The following is a 25,556-nucleotide window of genomic DNA, read 5'->3' as shown; positions in this document are numbered from 1 at the left end:
CAATAAAGTAACGTTCATTATCAATACGATTTAAAAGTCAGCTGGAAACATAAAAGTCATGTTACAGTATACTTACATGTGTACGCGGTTTGTGTCGGGCTGTCGCCAGAATCACCGCAGTCATCCGCCATTATCCAAAACTTTTCAGAAGTCAGACGAGCCGCAATGCATTTTGGGGAAGTTGAGTAGATTTAGCAAAGTCCGCTGTATACTCAGAAATTCTTGCCAATGCAGTATACATCCGGGCATTTCTCGCGTACACAAATTCACATACTATTGTATGTGAACGCACTACGTACTCAAATGTACGTCACAATTAAGTACGAGTAGGACGTTAGTATGGCATTTCGAACACAGCCGAGATCTATGATCTATGAACCCATCCTTGACCCTCTAGCAGAACTACGGCCAGCCATTATAAAGCAGTTTATAGTTGTTAATGTTGTGTCAAAAGGTACTGCATTTAAACATGTTATTGCGCAAGTTTCCTGGCTTCATCCCCATGCAGACAGACATTTTTATGGAAAGCCAATAGAAGTTTGGAGCTTGCAGGGAACAGACACGTTATACCCAGCATAATTTCTGCCTGTTGAGCGCATTGCTGGGAGATGTGTGGGTAACACATCCACTGTGCATTTAAGCAAGACCAAAGAAAGGGTCACTGTAGTCATGCCACTATGCACAGTGGTTGAGCTCTAGGAGACTGTGATGTTGTTTGCATGAATGTACATTTTACCTTTGTGGCAAAGCCTGATTAAAAGTAATTGTTGAAGCAAATTGTTTTGTGTATCTTTGAATGAAGAAGAATTGAAGTTATATCTTTGAATGAAGATGAAATGAAGTTAACACCTTTCAGAAAAATGTCAGCTGGGGTAAAACTCCCCCTGCTACCCTGATTTGCATTTGTATAGCTCACAGCATTTTCCTTTACATGTTAAAGCCTCCCCTAGGATTACGGGGAGGGGGGTCATGGGGGGACAACTGCCAAGCAAGGCCCACGTCAATTCCCGGCAATTCACGTCAGTTTTCGATGTTTCCTGCAAATTGCCGTGTGCAGTCGTAAACCTGAACTTCCACGGCAATTTACAGGGCCGCTAACTGACGAAAATCCCACTTTTCATGCAGTGCTACCTCCCCCGTAAATCTGTGTCCTTCATCATTCTCTCAATCCCGTATCTCTGCACCAGTCTGTCTTCTTGTTCTAACGTCTTTCTTCCTCTTTGTGTTGTTCACAACACAAATTCAACTCAATATTCACATGGCCCACTGTTCATTGAATGGACAGTCAGAATTGTCTTTGGTGCATTGTTAACATAAACTAGAGTGCCACCTCCTGTGCAATTGGGATGTGCAATCATGTAGACAGTGTTGGGGAAGTTAGTTGTAAAAAGAAGTGTTTGCTCGTTACGCGTTACTTCTTGACAAAATAATCCATTACTTAGTTACCCTCCAAGGAAAGTGACTTTTTATGTTACTTGTTACTTTTACGTTTTATGTTGCTCGACTTTTGGCAGAACCCTATCTCTGTTCCTAAATGTATAGTGTCACAGCCTGGCTCAAAAAGCAGTGACAAACGGAACAACGGAACGCAAGAGTGCAAATAAATGAAATCATTTATTAACACAAGACTTTAAACATAGACAAAAGATGAGGTGTGTTTATCTGTATAATCAGTAGTGTAAATGTGGGTGAGTGGCTGCGGTGTGTGGATGTCATGATGGATGTAAAACCAAAAGACAGCAAATCAAAATGTGCATCAGCAGGCAGGGCGAAGCGCCAGAGCACTGAGCTCGGCCGGGGTTTTAAAGCCTCCTACAGGACTGAGCCCAGGTGCACCCAATCAGCCTCATCACCGTCACCAGCACCTCCTGCAGGGATGAAAGGTTAAGGCCAGCAGGGCCGTGTTAATAGGCTTACATAAAGTTCTAGTTTGGAGGACAACAGATATTTCGTTTGTGCTCTTTATTATAAAAAACACCACAGAGCATTTCACAAAACATTGAGCTTTAGGCTTAAACGCCACCACTAAACAATAATATCAAACAATATCAATATAAAGTAATATTCATTAAACAGACTAGCCCCAAAATAGGTGCAAATCTAGTTAAAATCATATCAATAGGCTCCTTAGGAACAACATGATGAAAACCTCAAAATGGCTCATGTCTCAAAATAAAACATGCCTCGTGTAAATCCAACAGATAAGATTAACTTCAAAATGTCTTGATATCGATGGCTTGTGTAAATAAAATAAAATGGCATAATACAGCTTGGAGGCAGACACTTTAGCCAATATAAAATCTAGAACAACTTAAAGCAGGACTGGCCTCAGAATTAAAAGGCTATGTTCACTGAATATGCTGGCCCTTCTTCACAGTAGGCAGATAGAAAAGAGGATATTGGGCACAGGCTTGAGCCTATGGCATGAGTGGCAGGCAACCTATTCCACATCAGCACAAAATGTGTGATTATACCTCATCAGGAGCAGTCTTTCAAACGTTTATCTGAAAGTCTGTTTCTTCTGGGGGTAAGCACAATTCCTCCATGCAGGCTGAATAGCCTCTCCACCGGTGCACTGGATGGTGTGGCAGTGTTGTATTTCATGGACACAGCTTTCACTCGGGGAAACGGTTGAGAATGGCTAACTCTGAGCCTGATCTCATGTACTCAAGTACCTCCGAGTCTGTGCTAAATTACATTGTGTCTTCCTCCTCATCAAAAGAAAAACAGTCATTCTCATTGGCGCTGCTGTGTGCGGCAACTTCTCAGTTTTTATTCTCAGCCGGCTCTTCATCATGGGATATACTTTAAATTGCTGCAACGTCAAGGCAGCATGTTCGAAGTTCCAAGTAATAGCAATACCTCCATCCCCCAAGCTTCTCGCTTGCCATGGTTGCTCTTCAGTCTTCATGCCACCACCAGCGACCAGCTTCTATCAGGTACGGAAATGAGAGCTTGGTCACGGTCACTTCACTTGTCCCTGGGAAAAGTAACGTTGCGCTGAATTGAAAAATAAACTATGTTACATTACCAAATTTTCCGTAGTAGCGCGTTACACTACTTTTTATTTGAAAAAAGTAGTTACGTTGCTGATGAACAGATGAAATTGGCTAGCTTGTTGGAAGTTGGTAGTTATCTTTCCTCTGATTCTTCTTGCATTTCATTGTGATGAAGTTATGGTTCTTTACACTTTGGGCCCTAGTTTCGTGGCGCAGTGCAGGGCGGCGCAGGGGGCGGAGCCGGCGCAATGCAAGTTTCGACCCGCGCAGCCTTGCGCACCGTCAGTTTGGCAGTTTGGTGGATCGCCTGCGCCAAGATCGGTGTGGTGGCGCAGCAGGGGGAGGCGTCACAGATTCAGCTTGGCGTAGCGGAAGTTTCGTGGCAAAAAGCCTCGCCGAGACTGCGCTGAAAGCTCGCCAGCTCCAACCTGGTCTACTTTCGGCGCAAGGCGTAAATAAAGTCCATTCATTCAATGCCAGTCACAGCTGGCGGAGTGGAAGTTTGGCTGACGGCGCGCAGTGCGCACACGTCACCGAGACCTCACAGGCAGGTTTCCACAGTTCCAGGCACATTTAAATGCAATAAATACTCACAACAAACACTATTTAATGCAACTAATTGAATCACCACGTGAATTTATATCTATATAGATTGTCCCGTCACATCCGACGTCAGATCAAAAGCGGATGGCACGCGTAACGGAAACTCAGCGTCTCGGACCAAAACATCTCCCTCTCTCTCTCCTGTTTTTTATAATATCGGCATTGTTATTATTATGATACGCGCGCACAGCGCGTGATGCGCGTGGTGGGAGCGGCGGCGCTGCTTCTGTCATCGGGTTGTCAAGTGACGGAACTTGCACTGAACCTCCCCTAATGCATTAAAGGAGAGGAGAGGAGCTCATTTGATTGGTGAAGATCTGAATCGGCTGTATTAATCCCAGTCCACGCCTCGTCTCCTCCTCGTCTCCCACTCACGCTTTCTTCTCCTCCCTCTTTCCCACTTGCGCCGGTGGGCGAGACGGAAGGTGTGCCTGCACGAGCCTGCGCGGTGCACGAAACTTGCAAAGTCCGGGCGGACACACCCCGTCGGCGTGGCGCAGGTGCGCTGAAAGCTGACTGCGCCTGGTCTACGAAACTAGGGCCCTTTAAGTTAATTTTTTGAGATCACATTCCCGGTCATATTGATATTTAACAATATACAGTATGCTCAAAAAATCAGCTTCTTCCCATTTTTATATCAAAAAACATTTCTCCCCCCAGGAAAACTAAACATGACACATGCTAACATGAGCTAGAAAAAAACCTATTTCAACCAATAATATCAGCCATTAATCGACAGAACAGAAGGTGAGTGAATCTTTTCAGCCACCAAATCAAATTCCTCCCGTTATTTCTGTTTCACTCCTGTACTCTTGAAGCTTGATACTCTTGAAACGCCTTTTCAGCTGGACTTTACAACCAGATTGAGCTGCGCTTTTGAGATGTTTTCTAACTTGATGCAGATGTGGTGACGTATATGGCATCTTTTATGAAGGGGACTGGCATTTTCATCATATCATGTTAATATAATTTTCTGGCCCTTAAAGGGTTGTATAGCTCACCCAGTTTTAATCATTGTATTATAAAACCATCCATCAATACATTATCTTGGTTCTGGTTGCAGTGGAGCTGACATCATTGCCTTTCAGTCAGCCTTCCCTGCTTCTCCAACTCTTCCTCTTTTTGTATCCCTCACATCGTCCTCTGTCAGCACAGTCAAATCCCCTCCTTCGCGTCCCACCCTATTCTTCCACCATATTTTCTACCCATACTACCTCCGCTCCCTCCCTTTTCCTCCCAGCAGGGGAGTGTAGCGTTGTCCTGTGGCTGAGAGGATGATTCATGATTGACTGGCAAGGGAGAAGGAGACATATTAATCAAGAGGCAGCAGTAGAGCTCTGCCATAATGCAAATGGAGTGTTAATTGAGTGCTGGATGGCTTTGAATAATGGCTCGGGCTTCTCACTTCAATCAATGCACATCACAACAATGGGCTGACAGCGCGCTTTCACGATGTGGAATACATCCCATAATGCTATAATGCTTTCTTCACCTCTTTGTTTCACGACACAGGGAATGGAAAAGTGGCTGTTTATGTCTGTAGATGTTAATTGAGAGCTATCTCAGTAGGTACTGAATAGATGCTGTGTTCTCTGTTTGTATATGAAAGAGTAAAATGGCATTGGAAGATGTACATAATGGATGGTGTTTATTCAGCATGAGACTCATTCAAGCCATCAATTCAATTTCAAACCTCGTATCCGGGTCACAAGGACGGCAGGCTAACTCCCCAGCAACAAGTTCCCGCTCCAGCTGAGGAATCCCAGCCTTTCCCAGGCTAGATGGGATGTATCATCTCCCCAGCCAACACAGTCTCACTCACTTGGAGATAGTTTCTAGCGTTTCTTTTCATTCACTACCCAAACCTTATGACCATAGCTGAGGGTCTGAAGATAGATGGACTGGTAAATGGAACGCTACACCACAAGCCTCTGGTCTGGTACAATGGCCACATCGCTGCTCCCTGCTTTCCAGCTCACACTCTATTTTAACCTCAATCTCCCAACCCAGAGAGGAATGTCCAACTGTGTGTCTGATAACATGTAAATTGGAAATGATTTGCAAACACAAATGTCATAATATCTTTAATAGGTGATAACAAGTCTGTGTATGTTCTACTGGTGGGGCCAGTGGAATCAGTTACTGGAGCTTTAGCTCATATTTAGTCCTCACTAACCACACCAAACTTAGTCCTCTTAAATGGGACCAAAATGTTGACCAACAGAAAAGGTTTCCTTCGTCAGTCCTCTACAGAACACTGTGCTTTTTCTCCTTCCTTCCCTCAAAAACATCTATTCCATATTCATGTAAAAATATGTCCTCAAACAACTGGATTCATACAAAGTTTCTCGACACAAACATTTACATTTTTAATTTACATTTCAACATATCATGATAATGTTATAATTTTTCGGCCAATGCTATTTGTTACAGAATAGAGCCTGAACAAAATCATAATCTAGGTAAAATGACCTCCGTGAATGAAACACTTAAGATGTGTTCACACCAAGCATACAAACATCTGGTGTATCCTTCTCCACCCCACCACACCCTACCCTGTCCCTCACAGGAGACGAATTGACTCATTAACAGTCTCTATGATAGAAAACAGAATGCAAGAACTTACTCAGCAGTGGTAATGCTATCCAGCTCTCCTCTTAATTACAAAGCATCAGGCAGCTAAATGAGCTCTGCTCAGGGGCCCTGTGGGGAAAACAGATCGGCAAACACAGCATCTCACCTGCCGCAGAGCGGTGCTTCATCGCCATTACACCAATATCCACGGGATGAAGACAAACAGTGTTGGTGAGAAGACGCCTTGGAGGCGCACTGAACACTGCTGCTGTCGTTGTGTTAAGGACAAGCAAAAGCATAGCGAAGAGGCAGCATGAAATGTTAAGCCAGTGTCATCATCCGCAATCCTAGTTTGTGTAAACAGTTTCCTGTTTTATTTTGGAAGTTACTCTCATTGCATGTCATGTTTGCTGGGAGGCTTTTCATAGGGACACACTCAGATCAGCTACCCATTCTTTCAGTAAATATATGAAAATCATGCGCGGTCCGCTGCTCCCCAGTTCACACCAGACCCGTATTTTCTCCGCGACGGTCGACAAGCGCTTTTGCTCAGCTGTTCATTCAGAGCTATTTTTTCATTATGGAGTAAATAACCACATCAAATTAATAGGCCTACGCCATGTTTCTGTAACCAAGAAGTTCGTACACTTATTTTATTTATCCGTTCTCTCTGAGAGAGAGAGAGACTATCTACTCTTCCACATTTATTAAATGTATTGTCTCTTCCTGTTTCCCAGTGCGGGTTTAAATACACAAATATGATCGCATTTGTCAATCGCGGTATTTTATTTTGAAAATTGCTTTTATTTTGAAAATTGACCAGATTGTCTCGTGTTTCTCTGTGTGATTTCCTGCCAGAATTGACGCGTTAGCTCGCGGCACGTGCAAAAAAAGTGAGCAGACGCCGAAACGATCACTTCACGGAGCGGGACGGCCGTGCCTATTCGCGGCACTCCGCGTCTGGTATGAACTACACTATCGCTTAACAAGGGCACCGAAAGGAAGTGGGCTCCGCTCTGCGCCTATTCGCGCCGCTTCCGCGGCCGGTATGCTTTCTAGTCACCGATCCATATTGTGGACAGCAAATACATTGAAGTCGTCACAGGATGCCGGTTCCTGATTGGCTAACAGCTCATCACGTTCACGGAGGTCACACTAGGCTTGTTCAGGATGGTCTTGGCTTGACTTGACTTGACTTATCATGCTGACGAGAGCTGCAGGTGTCTGAGGGAGGCGGGCTCTAAAAGAGACCGTAGCCAAACATCGTCAAGTCGGACAACAAGTCAACGTGACTATGGTGTTCAAGCAATAGAACACAGCAGCAAACCAAAGAGGATATGTTACACACGTCATTGAACTTTTAACCAATAGAGAGCCATTCCACGTAGCGGAGGTGTGGACAAGCCGGTTGCAGCCGTCGTAGACCGCGCTGCCAAGCGCTGCAAGAAGCGGCTCTTAAAAACTTGTTCCCGTGATGTTTTGGGTCGCGACCCTGTGACGTCTTTGCAGTCAGCTGCTAAGTCGGTCACAAATTCTAGCCATCATGCATCGCTTCAACCCACAATACATCACGTTAGGTAGCGCGCTACAGGCGGCTACATCAGGTCGAATCCCCCTACTGAGTTACATTATGATGCGTTCAGGCTCTATTCGGTAACAAAGAGCATTGGGCAATATTTTTAACATATCATGATGTGTTCAAATGTACTCTTGTAAAACAAGGTTTCTGGTGAGGATGAAGCCAGTTGTTTAAAGGAGATGTTTTCAAATGAATATAAAATTGTTATTTTATAGAGAAATAATGAGAAAAAGTTCAGAGTTCTTTCTGTGTGGAAGCAACGCTAAACATCATTGAAGGGGAAAGCATAAACTTTAATGAACTATCGTGTGAACAGGAACAGGACTGAGGCCCCATCAGAGCTGAGGTGGACCAGAAACAGAACTGAGTCCTCTTTCAAATGAACTGACAATGTGAACACAAATAGAACCATGTTCTGTTGGTCCACATTTTGGTACACTTGAAGGGGATTGAGTTTGGTTCGGTGGAAGAGGACTATATGTGAAAACAACCTGAGCCCAATCATGACGTTTTCCCAAAACCTCACTTACTGGTTTTGTTGCCTAAATCTAAAAACTTTTGTTTTGTAAAACAACATGGGGAAGGCACAAATGATACTTCCAATTATAATACATTAGTTTTAAAGTCGTGCTGAGTAACACGAAAAATGGAAAATTGTTGTGCATGTACATTAATCAGTAGTCTCATGGCAGTTTGTGACACAAAAATGAAATCTGTGTTTGTTGGCTAAACCTAACCAATCATTTTACAACATTAAGCATGTTGCATTGTGTATTTCTGCAAGCATGATATGAGGCTAATTTGAAACGTATTCATGAAAAGTATTTTTCATTCATAAAAGACATTTGAAATTTAATACAATGCCAACATTTATTTTCTCGTGACTCTCGAGCTTTAATTTTATGAAACAAAAATGTACCTATAGTAGCACAATGTAGTTGATGCATGTGGACAAACAATGAGTAGTTCTACCAATGGTGTCATACTATTCCATTGATAATAAAATAATCAGCTTTGCAAATATGTTATGAGAAGTGTAATGTATTAAACATATTCAATGAGCTTACGGATACACAGAATGTGTTTTGGTGAGGTTTTTTTGTTTACAAAGAAATTCCACAGGGCAGCTAATAGAGCAGTTGCAATCTGGATTTTCTGCTTATGTTCTGGGCAAGACTAAACTGAGTCAAATATATATTCTCCTGTTGAGATGATTCACAAAGTGGGATAAATTGGGTCTGGCAAAGAAATGAGAGACAATTGGACAGGGGGGACAGGGATTCTGTTAGGTTTCCCCATCCTACATCTAAAGCAGGAACACGTCCACGCTGACTAATGACCACTGACCAAATATAAAAAGCCAGATGGGTTTGAATGCAGCAGGCAGCAAAAGATGGATGTACCAAGGTAGAATAATAAGGAGAAAGAGACGTATACATATTGCCGAGGTAGAGGATCCATTAATCTTGTCTGCATTTTGCACAAGCATCTCTAATTATGTCCAATCTGTTTGAAAGATGTGAGCTTAATCCACTCATCATATTGACTGGACTATGGAAAGATGTCAACCAAAACCACTAATCTATTGCCCTGCTGAGTTCTTCTGCACATGTTCACACCACTTTTATTACTTAGTTTCATAAATGCAGTTTGAACTTTATAAGGGACAGTTTACAGTTTACGGGGGGTTAAGCTAAGGAGGGAGAGCGGGTTGGCTGGCAACCGCAAGATTGCCAGTTCGATCCCCGGCTCCTCCTAGCTGAGTCCCTGAGCAAGATGTCTCACCCTAATTGCTCCTGACGAGCTGGCTGTCGCCCTGTGTGGTTGACTCCGCCGTGAATGTGTGTATGAATGGGTGAATGTCAGTCATTACTGTAAAGCGCTTTGGATAAAAGCGCTATATAAATGAGGACCATTTAAAGTTTACTCAATTATCAACTGAGTAAGAAGGGCCTCCCTTTATATCTCCAAAAGTAGGCAACCCACACCAAAGCAATCTAGATTGAACAGGATAGACACGATACCAGCAAGTGCATTTTAATATCATGACTAATATGAATAATGAGTGATGAATATTGAATTACCATATAAACTGCACAAAGGGCAGCAGTAGGCTAAACCAGATACAGATCCCACCCATTAACATTCTTCCAGAGATGTGCCGTGCAGGGTCATTGATAGGCCTCCCCCCGTCCCCTTGTGGGACAATCTACGCCATTAACTAGTTTAGTTTGGGTAAGCTTACTTGAGCAGTGGACATTGAGAGGCTCACCACCCACACCCATCACCCAGCCAGACCTTCCGGAACAGACGACCACCATAAGCGAAGTCAATTGCTAGGACCTAAGGCTACTACACTACCCAGCATGCTCCTGGCTGTCCGATTCGCGCAAGAAAATAAGATGGACGAAATAAGACCTGAGACCAATCCAGCAATGGGACATCACTGACTGTTGGTCCCACGACATTACAGAGACTACTGGATCAAGCTGAACTTGACGAGTGGACCTCAGGACAGAACACAGGACACTGGTGGGACAAGAGGAGGTGGACTCAATTATGCTGAGTGCTCAAACACAGTCAGAGATGGAACATGTTTCCCTGATGTCAAAGTCTTATGATGTGACCCATGTAATCTGACCAGAGAACTGTATTTGTTGCTACTGTTTACCTTCCTTCTGATGCAAATTCAAATAAAGCACTACATGAATTAACTAGGGTTTTCGTTTTGTTTGTCATATTTTCTTGCGTAGCCTACAAGTGCATTTTGTTTGCAAAATGACAATAAATGATCCTTGTATTAAAAAGTCCTGACCCGTGCATCACTTTTAGTTTCGTCTCAGGAATCCACACCACTAGGGGGTTCAATGAAGACCCAGAACCATCACAGTCTTCAAGTCAGAAGATCAGTGTTCAATTGTTTGGATGTTGACATGTCTGACTGTATCATCATTTGTTTATAATCAAGTGATCTGTTCCAGAAACTTGTCTTCAGATCAGAGGATTGAAACACTGCCTCTCACCCTCTGTCTTTCTATCTCTGTCTGGCTTGCTAGGGCACGCAAAACAAATAAATAAATTAAATGAGTAATCCCATATAATTGACAGGTTGAAATTAGCACATTATAACCTGATGTTCCTCAAAAATTAATTCCCTTAATTAACCCAAAATGAGATTATTAATTTCCTTGTGCTTTAAAAATTGTAATACCTTTAATGCTAATGAAGGTTGGAGGAGAGAGATCAACTAGTGGAGCAGAATATCCATGATTGTAGGGAATTATGCATATGCATGTCTTTTAAATGTCTATTTTATTCCTTAAACATGATACAGTAATTTGACAGTTTATTTGATTACAGTGTTAATGGGGCTGCATTTAACATTAATATAACAGCAAACACAATTAACTGTGTAAAAATACAGTAATGTCTAGCTGAGCAGAGAATAAAGTCACTCTCCCTCTGTGTATGTTGTTAACAGAGATTCTCATTGCTTTATTGACTGAAGCGTATCACTAAAGACTGGTTCCCCCACAGGTAAACACTGTTAGCTCTGTCAGCAATTTCACCATTGTTTGCACTGTAAGTGTCGTTAGCACCATTAGCTGTGAGTAACCAGCTTGCCGTTGGCATGTTGCCATTGTGAGAAACTCAAAATGCTCCCAATCTTGTATTTTGTGCTGTAACTAGATACTTTGCAAACGTGATTGTCCCCTTAACACCCTTGAAAATCACAAAGAAATATAACTTCAACAGTGTCTTTCTTTGACTACCAATCATTCTAGATGTGTTTGAACCCTAAAGTTGTTTGCTGAAAATGAATAAAAATAATGAAGTTAACTATTTTCGGTTAGAGTGCGTGTCAGTGGGGGTCCCGTGCAGTGGTTGATGAGGCCAGTTGCAGACGGAAATAAACTGTTTTTGTGGTGCAAGGTTTTTGTCTAAAATGTGTTGTTTTTGAAAGTGAATGTAGTGTGTTTTACGATTATTTACACGCTGTTTGTACCTAGATTGGCGCCATACTGTAATAAATCTTAAATTCGATATAAATTGGGCATGAAAACATTTTCAGACATTTTGTCCAGGGTTAGCGTTAACATAATAATTATCCTGAATCTTAAGTGCAGCAATTTTCTCTGGTAACATGCATTCACTGTCATTTCAATACAAAACTCACTGCTCTCGACAACAAGATGTTGGTTTTGTTATAATATAATGTAATGTAATATAATATATAAATAACAATTAATTTGTAGTTATGCAGAATGGCAAAGGGGATCGGCTCCAGCGACCCTGAACAGGATAATTGGTGATTGATAATGAATGTAGTTACGTACGCAGTGCAAGTTATGTTGGTTACATTACTTAACATTGCATACTTCCAATCACAAGCACACATTAACCCACTGATGATTTGTGTAGCTGGCCAATCAGGATGTGCCTTCCCTCACAGATGGATCTCAGCAGAGAGGAAATCTAACTCCTCCTGGGAGGATAGTCACCTCGTTGACTCGTGTGAACAGAGGAGGGGCGCTGTAGAAGTGGAGAGAATATCCCAGTCTCAGCAACCATTCCATCAATGTGCAGCTACGTGGCCACATCTCATGAAACTGTTAACATACGTGTGATGAGCTGTCATACAGCTGCCAGAAAGCTGTGGTAACCTGCCTTGGCCCTCTGACCACCAGGCCTTGCATAAATGAAAGGCTGGCTCATAAAGGCTGGGACCGATATAAAAAGGGCTGAGCTGGAAATGGAGTTTGTGCATGCATCACCAGCCCGCTCCCTCAAGCAACAGCAGGCACCGTATTACTGTATGTCGGAAAATGGGCCCGTGTGCCCCGGGGCCTGCTGGTGTGGTCCTCTCAGCACTCCGTTGAATCCGTTTACCCCGGCCACAAGGCGGCACTGTCTCCTTCTCACTGTCGCGTTGTTACGCCTCAGTATCGTGTTATGTGATGCTGGTCCAATATGTAACTTTGATTTTTGCTTTTTATGGCTGTTAGATTGTAATATGTCTGTTCCAAACAGGTTGGTTTATGTTGGGAATTGTCTTTTTGTGCTGGTTTATAGTTTAACCATTTGTGAGGAAGCAGTTATATTTCTTGAGACAAGGTGCAGAGAGAGAGCAAGATGCGAGTGTGTATGTGTGTGTGTGTGTCTACCATATCAAATCAAAGGTAAGGAGAACTGATTTCTGAAATACAGCAATAATTACAAGTAATTTCATGAGAACAATCATGGATTTGAGGAATGAGGGGCAGTGTGGGTGGGGAGGAAAAATAAATGCAAACCCATTTTTGACAGGTGTGACAATCAAGGTCACATCTGACTAATCGGGATTCAGAGAGGGTTAAGATTTGCCATATAATTCCACAACTATGGAAGGTTATGAAATAATTTGTTATCTAACCTCTGCAGTAAACAGCTGCACAATGGAACTAGAGCTCCTCAGAGTTTCAAGAGTTAGCTGACCACAGATAATGTCCTCAGGGACACAACAATGGCTCAACTGCAAAACACATGTAACATCCAGGTTCACACAACATATCTGTCACCAAGCAACCAGCTGCAGTTGACAAGACAGAGCATAGAAGAAGTAACTCATGTTATCTGATTAAAATGGAGCCAGGGTTGGGATTTTCTTCTTTTTATTTCATATTACGATGAGGATATGCTTCACCGCTAGCACCTTCGGGGTATGATACGAGAGTGTATTTCTGCTGCATCTCCCACAGCTGATCTGCTCACAGTTACCATGTTGATTAAAAACTAATCATCACCAGTGTGCAATGAATCTTGGGATAGGTTGGGCCGTGAAGGATCCGTCAGTTCAAATGCAGCCTGTGAATGATGCAGCCACTGCTTTGGGCAACTTTACAATTTCCTTCAAAGTATGAATTCCCTATGGGTGCTACCCATGCCCAAGCACCCACACAATCTGCACCTATGGTCAAAGGATGTGGTAATATGGTTAAATATGGTATACAAAAAACCTGAAACCTCTTAATAATATCAAAATAATAATATCAAACTGTTTTATGTCTCCTTGACATAATCATGTTATGGTGGGATATTATAATTACTCACTATTTTGCATAAAGCATAGTATTAGCATTTTTTAGAAATTGTACTCATGTCCCCAAATTTTGAAAAGATCAGATTTGACAGAAAATAATCAAAGCTTGTTCAAACTAAAGAGAAAGTGGTTTCATAAACTTGTCTTTATCTGGAGTGTTGCTGCATCCACGAACACTCTCTTGGGCTTTGTGTGTCCATGGTAACCTCAGTGAAACCTTGCAAGGGCCCGAGGATCCACGGGAAATGGAAGACAGGTACTTGATTGTGTTCTCCAGTAAGCTGGAGAGGGCAAATAGTGGAGGAAGTAGTAAATGAAAGCGGTTCATTAGATGTTGATCCAGATCCTCCCAAAGGGCCAGGGGAAGGCTGGAGGGAAAAGCTTCATGCTGGACAGAGAATTAAAGAGAGTATTTGCTGCAGGCTTTGAGTCCTTACTCATCATACACTTGAGACGGGCAGGCTCACTTGCTAACACCACTGTAATACTTGTTATTGGTTGAGGAATATTACCAAGCAGATCGTTTTCAATGTCTACCTTGAACAACAAATTCATAGTAAAATCAATTGTCTGTTAGAAATCTGTCTATGCAAATTCCATGCTCTACCCCTATCAGGGATGTTAAAGATACAAATCATAATATTCACATTATATGCAGCATATTGTATTTAAATGAAGGTGGACTAAAGGAAAGAAAAAAATAAGGCGTGATCGAGACAAAACCACGAGTTGTGCTGTGAAAACAATATGGGCAGAGCACTTTATCACAACACAGACGGCCACAAAGCACTTTGTATGTTTTCATTTGGGAGAATATCCTTATTACCTCCACATTCACAATGGCAGTGCATACTACTTTGCTCCTATCATTTCACCTTTCACAATAAAAGTCCTAGACATAAAATTATACACCTAATCATGGGAACTGAACACAATAGCATAGAATATGTATTCTTCACCAAATTGCATTTATTATGGATGGTCCACCTGACGTTGATTTGCTCCATCTTAATCGTGCAATAGCAATCACGAAAAAACTGCGCTGAGAAAGTGATTGGAGTATTGTCCCAGGGTTTTTCATTTTGACAAAGAGTACGACATTCAGTAATCTTCTACATAGAAGTCCCTGTAAGTAGTGAATTTTGAAAAAAAAAACAGAAGTTGGTGTACTGGTTTATACGGGTTACGTAAAACACCAATAACTTCCTGGAAAGTTTTGGTTGCCTAGCAACTGCTCCAACCCAACTTGTACTTTTCACACTTCCATTCTTTACAGATTAACCAAAAGAGAAACATCGTGTTAATAAGGGAGCTTTAGAGGTAGTGAGGATACTTATTAGAGTGAGCTTCACATTTATGGACAGATATGAGAGTGGTATCAACTCTTCTCTTGTTTCCCAAATGACCAGCTATTAATTTAATATGTAAACTGGTGGTCAGGTTTGCATTATTATTCCAGGCCTATGTGGTGCAGGCCTATATGTGGCGCTGTTTCTTGCTACAAAAATACACCAAAAACGGAGAAGAGACACAGCATGCGCATAAAGCTTGCGCGCTGTATACAAACATAGACAGTAGAAGACGAAACTGAAACAGAAACCTTTCTAGCTCAGCGTAGTTGCAGAGGAGCAGAATATGTTGCCATAGTAACCCAAATAGTCGTAATATCTGCTGCAGCACGACCACAAGCATGTATGCTGCCATTGTTGATGTTATGAGATGTCGTGGGGATAAGAAGTCAAAGGCTAGAGGGTCAAGGGGCCCAAACTCCCCTCAATATATGGTGGCGATGCCCATGCGTGTGGACATGGCGTAGTAACCTTTCTAACTACTATACAAATGTGATGAGTATGTTACAAAATGGCAGCTGTGGGTGTTGACTGTCAACTGTTTGGTCTAGACAAAGGGTTCTTTGTGGGGACCATGAGGAAGGCCGCCTGAGACCAGGTTTCTGTATGTGTGTGTAACGAGGTTGTTTAGTGTGCCATGAGCAAAGCTGGATGTTCGAAATCCCTAACCACTGAACCAAGGGTACAAACTTAATAAATAAAAGTTACCTTGAAACGTTCCATCCCTTAAAGTTGCCATCCCTTAAGTTTCTGTTGCATGGATGGAGGAATTCCTAGTGAGCGTCTTGGCGTCAAAGTCCGGGAGAAAGACAGGGAGATGAGACCTGTTCAGGTCAAGGACCCAGGAGAAAGAAGCAGAAATCAGGACAGCCATTGCAACTTCTTAGTTCTACTGGGTGTTGCTGCATCCTTGAACTGTCTCCTGGGCTTTGCATACCCATAGTTACCTCAGTGAAACCTTCCAAGGGCCCGAGGATTGGAATCACTTGGTTGGCATCACAGATAGTGGGGCAGCGATAGGGCCAACAGGCAGATGGGGGAGGGAGCCCCAGACCCCCTGTGCAGGAGTAGGGCTGTGCTTTCACACAAACATTCGACCATCTTAATGTTTGAAAGTAATTCAATCTGCATCAATTATTTGCTTTATAGACAAAAGCTTGAGGTCTCAACACCTGTGAGAATACTGAATACAACACTGACATCATTCCTTCAGACCTGTATGCTTTTACACACTTATTTATACAAGAAGAGTCAATAATCAATGTTGCAGTGGGTGAATGAGTCAAACTCTGGACTTTCAACTGGGAGACTGGAGATTGAATCTTGTGAGGAACCTGTTTTTTTTTTTTTAAACTTGGTTAACTTATTTTCACTTATGCTTTGGTTAGGTTAAGGCAACAAAACGACTTGATAAGGTTATGGAAAACATTCCCTGTAGATTTCACGCATGGCATTGCAATTATGTGTTCCACTGTGCTCCTGCATAAAGAGATCTTTGAAGAATAATTCAATCATATCTAGACACACCAGAATCTTTATAACACGCTAATGGAGTTATAGTAGATTATCCATGCTCTTATTGTGAGAGACAGGCCTCTTGAGCAAATACAGGCTAGCATTTTTTCTTCCTTGTGGGCAACATATATTGAGCAACCAATATTGAGATAATCCTGCTTCATTTATTGTTTTCCAGCCACATGGAATCTTTATTAAATTCAGTTCTGAGATTTAACGGGTTTCTACAAATTAAATAAAAGCATGAAACAATAGGGGAAGCTGTACAGTAGCTTGTACTGTTGCCAAGCCATCATGACAAACTTAAGAAAATGAGGCCAGAAAAGTGAGGGATGCGGTGCTGGAGTGATCAGTCGAATCAGAAAATCAATTCTAAAATGTATTTTAGATTTTACATTTAAGAGAGGCTAAAACAGGGCTTATATGACCTTGTCTTCTAGTATTCGTTAAAAGCTGAGTCAGCTGGAAGCACACGATAGTCTTTTTGCTGAACTCTGAGTACAATGAATTACAATAATCTAACAGAGAAGAGATAAAAGCATGGATGACCTTTTTTGAAAAGAGGGCAAGAAGTTGGGATGTTTCAGTTTGCTCCTTAATTGATAAAAACATGACTGACGTAGAAGAATCGAAACCGAGCAATCACCTGTATCAGCTGCAAGTAGGAAGTTGCTTGTTGCTTTAATGAGCGCGGATTCAATGTCAGGACATTTTTCTACTAATTTCCATCAGGTTTATATAGGCAAGGCAATTTTATTTGTATAGCACCTTTCAACAACAGGGCAATTCAAAGTGCTTAATATAAAACATTAAACACATTGGAGAGAAAAAAACCCATTAAAACAAGCCAATAATAAAATAAAGTTTCAAATTTAAAATTGTTTTAACTAAATAAGAATATCAAGAAATAGAAAATACAGTGCAGCATAAGAAGTTCATAGATAGTATTGTTTACTGAAAAGCAGCAGCAAACGGAAAAGTCTTCAGTCTTGCTTTAAAAGAGCTGAGATTATATATACATATCATAAGTATTCATGTCATAAGTATTCATAAAGGAAATCAATGCTAAGTGTGTTCCCTAAAACTTTTGATAAAATGGTAATTTAGAAATAGGTCTAAAATGTTTAAAATCATCAGAGTCAAGATTCTGTTTCTTAAAGAGCGGGAGCACCACTGCATGCTTAATACATGAGGGAACACAGCCATTGTTCAGGCAACTATTAACAGTCTATAATTAAAAACCTCTTAAAATCTGACAGGCATGACATTTGCTATACAAGTTAACAGCAGACAGCTCCACCATCTTCAGCAACGTCCTAAACACCACAGGAAACTGAGTGAAGCAGCCAAGTTGCTAGTTTACCCTGCTCATCATCAGGAAACACATCACCGGTTGCTTAACACACCTTAGCAGTGCAGTTTGGGGGGGCATGTGTTCTCTCTATGTATTGAATCAAGCAATCAAGTTGCAAGTTTTTGCATTGTCTTTGCTACTGGGCAACACTAGCATGCTTCTAAAATAGCATTGTTTAAAATGAGAGATAAAAGTCACATCTGCCTTTATATTAAAGTAGGGTTTGTTTTTGTATTATTTTTAGAAGTCCTTAAAAGCTTAAGAAGATCTAACCTAAAAAGTCAGAGTATTAAAGTGGGAGTATTGGGGTTGCACCGAATAGGTTGAAGCTTCATTCATAACATTGACAGTCTCATTGTTATTATTATAAACAACTTGGAGAAATATTGCCTGCTATTGTCCACCCCCACCCCCCTCTCTCAGTCGCTCTCAGATGATGTGGCTCGCCTTGTTTCTCGCTCCTCTCATTGTTTTACATTTTACAACTGGTAAATTGTGGGACCATCCATCCATCCATCGAGAGACATATGGTGACCAGACTATCACAGGGTTGACATGTAGAGACAGACAGGTAACCAGTCTATCACTGTGCTGACATGTAGAGACAGACAGGTAACCAGTCTATCACAGAGCTGACATGTAGCAACAGACAGGTCCATCCTGCATGTCTTTGGACTGTGGGAGGAAGCTGGAGAACCCGGAGAGAACCTATGCTAACACGGGGAGAACATGCAAACTCTACACAGAAGGAACCCGAACCTGACCCGGGAATCAAGGGGACAGTGCTACCCACTACACCCATGTGCAGCCTCCATGCAGCTTTAATATTACGATTCCATGTGCACCACAGAGACTTTTGTGCCCCTCCAGCTGATCAATGAGTAATGCTACCTCCAGAGGTTTGAGCTCATCTTCCTTCTGTACAGCCCCATGCATTTTAAAATCCTTCTCAGTGTACGCTTACGTATCACATGGTCCACCGTACCCAATAACAGTATCTTGCCACGTCTCAACCCAAACATGAAGAACTTAATCAAGTCATATTCCTCAATTCATCCAATCCCTGTGCACCGTTCCTCATGCCTATAAATATAATAGGCAGATTATGTTTTAGGTTGTATTTTGTAAAAACGTGAAATCCAATAAAAATGCATAACGGGATAAACACCATATTATAATAATAGCAACAATTCAGTAGAGAAACAGCAATGATAAGTTAATGCATTAAATGAAATGGTTATATGGGGACATAACGCTGAGTGCACAGTTTGGCTCACATATGTCACCTGGTGGTTGTTGGTGTGCACTCCCTCTCTGTAACTGCAGGGCACCTTTAATCAGATGAAACCAGCAATCTGTAAAAGGGACGAATAAAAGTATGCCTTAAAAATGTGTACATCATTGGGAAAAACATGATAGTTGCCAAGGGAAACAAATCCTCCTGTAGAGACTATTTCCAGTATTGTATGTGATTCTTTTTTTCATAAACAGCATTGCTAATCTTAAAACCTATTTTTGCTATGCTATGCTGGAGTAGAGTTCTCAGAATGAGTGTTTAGCCGACCAGTAGAGAGACTGAGGAAATGGCAGCATTTAAGGTAATTAAAAAAAAAGTAACTTAAAAATGATGGCAAATAATGTTTGTCAGGAACAGATACTGGTTGACCTTTGCAAGGCACATCAAATGTATGTATGTATATATGTGCTGTCAACATTAACGCGTTAATCTTTGCGTTAATTATGAAATATTTAACGCGTAACTTTTTTATAACGAAATTAACGCAGCTGTGTTTTGTTTACTTCCCTAGGCGGCTGACGTAAGACCTATGACGACATGTGCCGCAAAGCTGTTAGCCATTAGTTTTTAACGGAGTTCAGCGTAACATTTTGGCTGAGGCTGCGGCGTTAGCGGGGAGGGGGGGTATCGTGGCGAGCGATCGCCGAGCAGTTTTTTTTTATTATCCCGGTAATTTGTCTGCGTGAGAAACACTAGATGTGGCGTGTGCTGCTTTGTCCTCTGACAATGTAAACAGACTGGTCTGTCTCAATAACGGGCTGAATGTAAAGGAGGACTAAGCTGACTTGTTGTTCTATGGAGTGAAAAGGATTTATCATTCTGACTTCACAGCAGAATATTTCCTTGTTCTTTTTTCCATATTTGCATGTTCTATTGTGGACCTTTTTGAAATGTTCTGTTAGTGCATATAAGAAATATGCCCTTTTTCAAGCTGACAGTTAATTTTGATGGCCTTGATGGTTTCTTTGGAAATCTGTAGTTCACATGAGAGAATCTGTGCTTAAAGTAAAAAAAAAAGCTGCTATTTAACAATAGTATTTGAATACTTCCTTTGTGTTGATTCTACATAAATTCCATCATTTTACATTTAAATATCCATTATAACTTTCTTTTTTCTTAAGAAGAAAGAAAGCGATTAATTGCGATTAATTACCGCAAATTTGCGATTAATTCGTTAATTTTTTTAATTTAATTTTTAATAAAAAGCACTCATATATATTAGGGTTGTAAACGATAAACCGATGCGACCAGATATTCGGTTCAACAAGTGAGAGATACGGCTGCATCGGTAGCAGCCTCCTCAATCGATACGAATTATCAATGAATTCCTAGATGAATCGGTTACGGAGTCATGGATCGGGTATCGCGAGACTTTGAAGCGGTTGGCGGCATCATATCTATGGGCGGCATTACACCAGCGTCTCTAAAACAACGCGATAGCTGAAGCTGCCCGTGAAACGCCGTAGCTGGCTAGCTTGTATGAGTTATAAACAAGGGACAACACGGAACATGGAGGAGGTGGAGAGGTGGGCGCAGCACAGGTAGGCGGCTGCGACGCTGCCGTGTCGCAGGCACTCCGCGACCGCACGTGAGAGACGGACGGCTTTGAATGTCAATCGCTTGTGTCTCAACTTGCGCCACAAGAGGCGGCCGCAGCACGGGTAGCGTCCACGACACTGTCCTGTGACCGCCATCCAACGATTCAGACAGAGTTTTTTTTTGGTCCATGTCTAAAAATAAATACATTGACATGTGATTTTGTTGTTCTGTTTTTTTTTGTTTTTTTTGCCAGTGCCATACAGCCACAATGCTTGGGGATATGTGGTATTTTACATATTTGAAAAGAAACTATTGTACTGTCACTTTCATAGAATCGGCTTCTTTATTTTATAAAATATCTACAACAAATATTAACCGTAGAATCGAATCGTATCGTTCTTACACTGTATGGAATCGAATTGAATCGAATCGGTCTGTAATTAAAGGATATCGTTTTTGAATCGAATCGGTCTGTGATAAAGGATATCGTTTTTGAATCGAATCGTAACCTGTGTATCTAGATGCATATCGAACCGTTTATCACAAAGAGATGTGCAACCCTAATATATATATATATATATATATATATATATATATATATATATATATATATATATATATAATGTAGACCCATAGCCAAAGCATGTGCCTTGCAAAGGTCAGCCAGTATGTAATGAATACAAATAAAACAAAAACTATGAAAGTCCTTAAGATATTTTGATACTTTGAGAGAGAAAGCGGAATGACAGAAGTGCCAAGAAAAAGCGATTAGACTTAATCTTGTCATTAACCAGGTTTTTCTAGACAGCATGCCTCATTCCATCATAGTGGAGGAGAAATCTCGGGTTCCTGGCTTCAAATTCTGCTATTTTGTGTGGAATATGTGACATTGTCTGCCCAAGGCACTGAAACCCAGTCTGCATCTCCTCTCCTGCTATGCTTCATGGTGTCACGCTGCGCTGCTCCTCAGCTGAGCTTTTCAGCATCAAAATCCCATCATTTCTACTCCTAATCCTCATTCAGTCAGCAACTGCTGCTCTTTCCAAAAGGCAAATGGAATCAGCTGCAGCCATCTCTCCTAGCCTCGAACCGCGCCCTCGTTTAATATGAATCCATTACAATACAGCATCCAGCTTGTGTCTAACCGTTTTGTTTTTTGTAGGTTTTTTTTCTTTTTTTCACAAAAAGCTGTTTTTTTCATGCAGTTGAGTAATGGCAGCTGCAAGCATATAGGCGTGAAAACTCCCCTTGCAAGCTGTTCTTATCGCACTCTGCTGTTTCATCCCAATATCCTCAGATCAGAATCTCCTCTCCAGAATTTAGCATGATTTTATGGTCCTGTTATAGTCTTTATCCTACCCTGTCCTTTACTTTGATCCTCTCTTCTTTTTCTTTTGCCTTTCTCCAGTTCTCACCTCCTTAGATTATAGGCTCTTTTTCTTCATTAATTTCCTCTGCTCTGCTTTCTTAAATCCTTTATGGCCGCTTGTCTTCTTTGCTCCATGTATGTGAAGAGGGATATATTTTTTCTATTACCTGGTTGGAACAAGGCAGAGTATACAGCCTAGCAGTAGGAAAGCAATTCATTTATCTCTCTGCCTGGCTTGACCCCTTTTTGTGGAAAGCAGATTGCCTGTAAAAATGTATTTTGAGGGCAAATCCAGGGTCTTGTTTGGTGCGCAGTTAGATATGGCATTTCCTCCCCATCAATGCCATGTCAAGGCATTAAGTTGGGAACCCCTACAGGTTTTTCCAGCAAATACAAAAGCTTTTGAAAAAAAAAGTATTTGCCGCAGGCTCGACGCTTACAAGAATAGCAGCCAGTGTGTGATCCATATTGAACCTTTGCAAATCCAAACTGGGTCCTTAATTTTCCTTGTGCATCCACAGGATTAGGACATGTCAGGTTTGGGGTGTTGTGAGAGCAGATCATTTATTGTCCACAGTCTAGGCTGCTTGTTACAGGTGCAGCATATATATATGGGTCGCGACAGGATAAAGCGGTAGAGGGTTCATTTTCAAGTGGGATGGGGGTCAGTTAGAAATGGTCTAACTTTTCTTTGCAATTCTTGCAAATGTATCTCCTGGACAGAAAGGTTGCTGCTTCCCACAAGTACAAGCCATCTTGCTTTGAATCTACAGTATTTATAATGTAGGTTTTGATTGGAGCAGAATACATGAATCGGCCTATAAACTGTATGCAGTATGTGTAAACATTACAAATCTGCATATCAATGCAGAATATGTAGGCAACGGGACAAGGTTTTGGTATCAAAAGTGTTGTTTGTAGTCTGAGTAATATACTGCCCAATTACGTTAGAGGATGGTTTGGTTGCATACAGGTAAACAGACCAAAAGAGATGTGATGTGTGGTGGCAATTGGTTTATGATTTCCTGGTGAGAAATAAGAATACTCCTAACAGAACTTTGAGTAATTTATTAAATAAAGAGTACAAAACAGGCTAGCAATCGCTACAGAAAAAATCTAATAAGTCAAAGCTCTCGCAAACATAGTGTCCAAGCGGTCCGCGTCACCAACATACAGCTTCAGAGCAAACTGTCTATCTCAAGAGTCTGACCATTCTTCAATGTTGAGAAGGGCTTTTTATACAGATGTTGGTGATGTGTCATCACGGAAGCATTGTTTTGTTGTTTAGACGACAAACTTTGTCCAGGATGTGGGGTCGATGATTGACAAGCCCCTCATCAGTGTCTATAGATCCATATTGACTTACCAGCTGTACTGGTATCACGACGTCCATCCTACAACTCATATAAGACGTGACATGACATAATTGCAGAATACAGGTAACCTCATGACACTGGAATACTGATAAGTCAAAACTACTTAACCTACTAATTAACCTATAATAAACCACTAAATTAAAAATGTTAACCCTGTAACACCCCTTTTAAAATTACAACGTTACCTTTAGCCATCCTAAAAAACAATCTGGTATATTTTATTTGATTTTTTACCACATTTACATAATCATTGGGTCCTATTGTTCAGTCTCACAATGCTATTGGATCGTACATTTGTTTATAAGTCCCGTCTTACGGCCATGAACTCACACAACCTCAAGGTTTCCTTCGAATAACATCTCTTTGTTTCATTGGACTGGATTCATAAGATTCAAGTAAGTAAAATGTCTTTTAGATTTTTTTGGTTGTTATTACAACATCTATGTCATGTACACATGTAGTTATTGTGGAATAGATGTATAAAATTTCATTTAGAGCTTGTTATATATTTGTTGCAATTATACAACACTGGGTGAGTGTGGTAGTCAAAATAGCAGGCTTGTTGCAATGGGCTCAAACAGGTTGTATTCCCTCCACTACACCACTGCCTGAAACAGAGTATTTTCTTTATACATGGACAGTATACATTCTGCCCATGTGTTGTGTTCTGGTCAAATTTGACTAATTTAAAAGTTTTATCATTAAAAAATGTAGTTAATTTGATCAGTGAAAGCCTGGCACATTCAACGCATTTTCCAATTTTGTCTGAAAACAAAAGTATGTGTCACTCCACTGAAAAGCCACGGTTCAAGGTGAGGCATAGCCTCCTCCTGGCTGGATCCAAATAATCGCTCCTCCTAAATGTGATTAGGAGCACTAAACGGAGCCAGAGGAATCATATTTTTTCATTGATTATCCATCTCAGGGTATAATGACGACAAATATGATTAAAAAATTGTTTTATTAATAAATATATATAATAAATATTTATATATAAATATATTTAATACATATTTTATTAAAATTAAAATATTTTTACAGAACTTTCCATCTGTAGATTGAACAGTCAAAACAATCCAAAAAATGAAAAGAAGAAAACCGAAGATGTGCCAGGTGATGCATTGGGGTAATATGTTCAAATGGCCAAATCTGTGATGTCTTTGTATGAACATACGCTGAGATTCAGACTGAACATTGTGCCTCCACTGATCAATGAAATGAAAATGCGTCTGTGAATAACACATTTCATTCATCTTGCATGTAGGGCAGTTTTTTCACACATCTCTCATCTCTGACGGAGGTGACAGTGAATTTCTTCCCGTCTTCGCCGCTCGGTATCCAGTGTGGGACAGCAGATGGCAAACCTGAAGGTTGTAGCCCCCCTGCTGTACCTGCATGCATTATTCAAAGCCCATTTATCACAGGAGAAGTCCCAGTGTAGCCACATTAAACATCCACTGGCTCGTTTGTTTATGCCTTATTTATGCCTTCAAAATACAGAGCAAGGTTTGATACTTGTACAATTAGTGACCTATGTTTAACCCCGTGTGAATCTCCTTGCATTATTTAACAGTCATCATTGTTTTGTGTCATTTTGTTATGCTACACACTCTTAGAGGAAATACATCAATATGAAAGGCCTCATAGACCTTTGTACATAGTACACAGCGCAATGTGCAGTACATTGTTGTTGGCCTGCTGGTGATTTATCTTAATGTGGTAGGAAATACTGGTGCACAGTCAACTACAAATAAGCCTTGCTGTGGTTAAAAGGGTTTCAATATGTTGCATCTATCAATCTTTGCCCGTATATTTGAAATACAGAGGAATCACAATATTATTTTGCAGGTTCAGAACATTGTAACATTGTCTGCTGACGTCCAGCAGATGTAACTACGCTTGCACATTGACTTTTTTTCCCTC

General features: G+C 41.1%; 1 protein-coding gene across 1 annotated transcript in view; it reads right to left on the bottom strand.

The window, feature by feature from the left end:
• LOC311015230 (uncharacterized protein) overlaps positions 1-920 on the bottom strand; it is a gene marked incomplete at its 3' end in the record, with an annotated part of 36,919 nt that extends 35,999 nt beyond the window's left edge. The window contains exon 1 of the mRNA XM_084012362.1: positions 917-920. The remainder of the gene's footprint in view (positions 1-916) is intronic.
• Positions 921-25,556: the final 24,636 nt, after the last annotated feature.

Source organism: Eutrigla gurnardus (genome assembly GCF_963514095.1).
Source record: "Eutrigla gurnardus genome assembly, chromosome: 6".
NCBI classification, from domain to species: domain Eukaryota; kingdom Metazoa; phylum Chordata; class Actinopteri; order Perciformes; family Triglidae; genus Eutrigla; species Eutrigla gurnardus.
The sequence above is the reverse complement of the archived record's forward strand: the minus strand, read 5'-3'. Positions and strand labels throughout refer to the sequence as shown.